Source organism: Merops nubicus, unplaced genomic scaffold (assembly GCF_000691845.1).
Source record: "Merops nubicus isolate BGI_N331 unplaced genomic scaffold, ASM69184v1 scaffold7849, whole genome shotgun sequence".
Classification (NCBI taxonomy): Eukaryota; Metazoa; Chordata; class Aves; order Coraciiformes; family Meropidae; genus Merops; species Merops nubicus.
The window spans coordinates 128,825-134,030 of record NW_008630105.1 but is presented as its reverse complement, the minus strand read 5'-3'; positions in this window follow the sequence as shown (position 1 = coordinate 134,030).

Sequence of the window (5,206 nt, the reverse complement as noted above, 5' to 3'; positions counted from 1 at the left end):
CAGCACCATGTTGACAATACAGTATTGTCTACAAACCAAGGCTTTCTGATGCTTCCAGGGAGACGAGTACTTTCTGCAGTCTCTTCTCTGAACTATGGAGTACTTTGCTCCACAATAATTAAATACCAAACCAGGGCACTTGCTGCCTCCAAAGACTGCATGTTTTAATTCCACTTGCCGTAGACTTTGAAAACTTTGAAAAGAAAAATGTTTGAAATCTTTTCACTTGCCTCTTTGAAAAAAATTGCTGTTTATGTAAAGCTGAACACAAGGAGTATGTGAACTGCAAGCTGACTGCATCACACACAACAAAAATGGTACCAGTGCCCAAAGGTGTGACTGCATTTGCACAGCTGTTTACATGAGCACAGATACTTTCCTTGTAATTCTGCTACAATGATTCTGCTGCAACAACAGGTTTTTTTACCTATATAATTAAAATAACTTTAGAAAGGCAAACTACTCCTGCAGTGGTTGGAAAACTACTGAATGTTCAGCTAGAATGTTTTATAGATTCCCAACACTCTCCAGTGTAAGAGCAGATCAAGCTGGTGAAACAACTTTGTGCACAAATCATCTCAAGGAAGGAAAAATGTAAACACTGTGCCACCACAAAACATAACGTTCTGTCTATGCTTTACAACCGTGCTGTAGCAAATACTGTTCGTGCAATAAGCTCCATGGAATGGGAACACTGCACGGCCCTTTCTAAAGAGCTACACTGCCTTGCTTTCAGAGGCAGGATGGAAGGAAAAGAGGGCGAAACCTGGTAAGAATTTAGGGCAGGAGGAATATAGGCTAAAAGGGACGGTGAAGGCAGAGTTGAGCTGAGGGTGTAACGCAAACCAGAAGTACAAACGTCCACTACGACATGGCCCTCTTCATAGCCTGCAATGAAACCCAAGATTTCTGTCCCTCACCATTCCCCTTCCACCAGTAATATCTCTGAAAGAAAAGTAGACACCTCCTCCCCCTCAAGTGCTGGTCCTTGGAAACAGAAAACCTGCATAGTGAGAGAGTCTCATTAACTTCAGGGCAGAAGTTCACGCAACAGCTCTAAAAATTCCCAGGCGTCGTGTCAACCATATAAGCATTCAAATACTACCAGTTGCCCACAGATTTCTTTTTCCCTTCCTTAAAAATTTCCAGGACAACAATTAGAAATAATTAAGGATATGCATCTCTCTATATGAAATCATAAATGAAAAAATATAACTAAGTGCTCTGTGGAACTTATTCTTGACCTGTTGCATGTATGGTACAGTCATTAGTTACACGACCACAGAGAACATTTTCCAAAGGAAACAGTTTGCCTGTTCCTGACTCAGCATTAAGGATGTCTCCAGGGACCCATTGTCAGAGGTTCTGCAGGTTTTTGCCAACTGTCCTACTTCATCTGCTGCAGCAGCTGGAATAAAGGCAATAAATGATTGAGGTAATAGTTAATACCATACTCTGAAGAACAAACTCCATCCTTGCCTGTGTCTATCTTTATATGAATTAAATCACTTAAGTAGATTTTTTGAGACTGTAATGACATGTCTGTGGTTCTTTCCCTAGACCTTCCTGTCCCAGTGTCCAGTTTGAGACTTAAGAGTCTGAGCTAAAAGGTTCAATTAGTTCCAATCAAAATAAAAGCGCAAACCTCACGTTACACAACATTAAAAACTCCTAAATCACTAGTTCTGGCTACATGGGTCATCAGATTTAATGGAAAAGGAACAATAAAGTCAATCTGTACTTTAAAATTGTTCATTACTTGCAAAACATGACAGCATCAAAGACAGGGTGAATCACACTTAAGTGACCATCAGTTACCAGTAACCAGATGATACTATGAACTGGAAAACGTGCAGACACTTAAATATTGAGTAGCAGAATTGCTAACACAGAGTGAGTAATCTATTATTAGTTACAACTGCAATATAGGTACTATGGTACTACTTCTAAGGAGAAAAGCAGTGATTGTGAAGAGTAACAATTCCTATTTTGTTACTATTTCAATATACAAAAAGTATATTTCAAAGTAGAGCTATGAATACCTAAGTGAATAGATTATGGTGAGGACAAACTGGCATAACCAAGAAAACTTAGTGAAGGAGGCCACCAAAATACTCAGACGAACAGTTGCATATAAAAAGCTGTAAATGAAAACCATATGCAAAACCTACAAAAATTAATACGTGAAAATGTAGTCCAGATTATATCAGTTAAAAACCCATTAAGAGAACAAGCTTGGAAAACCAGTGATGTGTTTATCAGACTGCATGCAATAAATATCAAAGCAGTCCAAGGATCTGTTCGAAACAGGTCTCAAATCCGTAGGGCAAAGTTTATTTATTGCTTTTTACCAGCACCAGAGGATTTTGTGTCTATTCCCAGCCCAAAATGAGCTACAAACTAACCTGTTTTCATCCTTTCCCTGTCTATGAGCCAGAAATGTGTCCAGGTGGCCAAGAAGGCCAAGAGCATCCCGGCTTGTATCAGAAATGTGTCCAGCAGGAGTAGGGAGGTGATTGTCCCTCTGTGCTCAGCACTGCCGAGGCCACAGCTTGAGTACTGGGTTCAGTTTTGGGCCAATCACCACAAGGAGGACACTGAGGGGCTGGAGTGTGTCCAGAGAAGGGCAGCAAAGCTTTTGAAGGGCCTACTGCACAGGTCTTCTGAGGAGCAGCTGAGGGAACTGGGGTGCTTTGGCCTGGAGGAGGCCAAGGGGAGGCTCTCTTGCTCTCTACAGCTACCCGAAAGGAGGTTGGAGCGAGGTGGGAGCTGGTCTCTTCTCCCAAGTAACAAGTGTTAGAACAAGAGGAAATGGCCTCAAGTTGTGCCAGGGGAGGTTTAGGGTTGGATATCAGGAAAAAATTATTAAACTGAAAGGGTTGTCAAGCATTGGAACAGGCTGACAGGGAAGTGGTGGAATCGCCATCCCTGGACATGTTTAAAAGTTGTGTAGATATGGTGCTTAGTGACATGTTTTAGCAGTGAACTTGGAGGAGTTAGGTAAATGGTTGGACTTGATGATCTTAAAGGTCTTTTCCAACTGTGATTCTGTTTATAACTCTTTAATCCCTTTTCTCCCTCCTCCAAATCTGGCATTCTAGCTGTAGGGCAAAGGTTCATTCTGATAAAACTTAAAAGGTCCTTGTAGATGAATCCCAAGATAGTTCTGCAGTTCGACGTCATCCTTAAAAGCCATCTAAGTCAAGTGATCTTGATTTTTTTATTCCTCGTGACTGAAGTTAGGCACCAGAAAAATTAAGACCCTACCAGTCAATATTTCCCGCAGAGGTCTTTGAATTACAAAGAAGCAAATAAAAGCAGTTGATTAAGAAGAAATGTCTCACTCAAATCAGCTCAGGATAGTAAAAAACCCTCAACTACAGCCCACTAATTAGTTTCCACCTTGGACTGAGGCAGGCAAATAAGATCATTCAACATCTCCTTGTTAAGATGAATGGGAAAAAGGAGATGAAGCCTGATCAATTCAGAGATCTTCTATTACAGTTTTTCCTAGATTTTGTTTTTGTGGGATTGTGTTCTTTTTCCTTACAAAGCAGAGACTTTACCCACAACCGAGTCTTACTTGAAGAGATTTACTAATTACTCTCTTATCTGCTGAGAACATGCTGAAACTTCAGATTGTAGGATCACAGATGCTAATGATCCTAATACTCTGATGTTGACAAAGATAGATTTGGGGGCACCAAATTATTTATGATTCATAATGTTCCAGAGGAAGGGCTTCGTACTTCACCATCAGCCCTCATAAAAAAGCAGCACTTTAATTAAAAATTTCAGAACAAGGAAATCAGTTTTAAAATTCTAGAGAAGTCTCACTTTTGCTAAGCCTTCATACCACTCCCCTGCCCCACCCCAAACAACAGAATATAATATACCATACTACCAGGGATATTTTAAAATACTGAAAACTGCAGGGTAAGGAGTTCAAAATAACATTTTATGGCAAGTATTTTTAAAAAACAAATGAAATCATCTCTATTCCACAGGTTTACTGAAATTTAACCAACTTAGGGAATGTAGTGCAACACACACACGACTGGCAGTAACCCTTGTTAACTTTTACTGGCAAAAGAACTGGTATCACTGTAGAATCCTGAAAACCAGCAGCTCCTCTGAAACCAGAAAAATACCCGAGAAGAATGAAAAATATTTTGCATATGAAAGCTTACCTATTTGTGTGACAAATTCTTACCTGAACTATAACACAGCTCAAATTCCGCTGGGGAGAATATTCATTTAACAGCCAATGAAATTATTATATGTACAAAATAATTTCATAAAACCAATTCCTCAGAGAAGAAAATTCAATTTAACCTTTTGAAGTACTTGGCTTTATGTGGTTACCTATTATTAACTTTATCCTTTTCTTCCCAGGATTACTTCCATCATTGTAACTGAAGGAGTGTTAAAAAGCTCATCTTTCACCAACTGGAAGGCTATGTGAAGAATAGTGTTTGATATGTTACTACTTTTTCAGGTTTATTTTTGTTACATTCAGAAGAATTGCTCTAAGGAAACTGAGCCATCTGTTGCCATACATACAACAATCACCTGCATTGATCTGCTGAGATTTAACTCTGTTTTACTCTTAATTTCATTCTCTGCTGAAGTAGCTCATGCTAAAATACACAAACCTGGGTAAGTCTACATAGAATTTAAGAAATAATCATAATTAATGTGAATTATACCATCAGTCTCTGTACTTTTGCAGTATGCCTTTTTACAGGCAAACACAAGCTTGCTCTGCCACGTGGTGAGACAACTGGAGGGTGTGCAGTCACTAGAGAAGGGGGCTGAGCTCGTGTTGTGGCACTCAGCAGAATTTGCTCCCTTAGGTTTCAAGCCCTGTTAACCATGGTCACAAACCATCAGTTGGCCTAGAACACACCAAATCAGCTGCCTTCCCTGTGCAGAAGACCATGAAGTCACACCTGGTAATCATACTTGCTTGCAGTCAGTGATAAAATGTTCACGACGTTACAGGATGGTGAGTGAAGCATAATAAAAGCTTTCAAACTGAGATAAATATAGGAACACGAGGAACAGTAATCCCCTACCTGTGCACATTTTGCTCCATTTTCATCTCCCACTCATCATTCTCCATGTAAATGCTACAATATCTCAAGCCACAACTGTGTCCTGTTTTTACATCAATTTTGTGACTATCAATTAGGAGAAGGATACT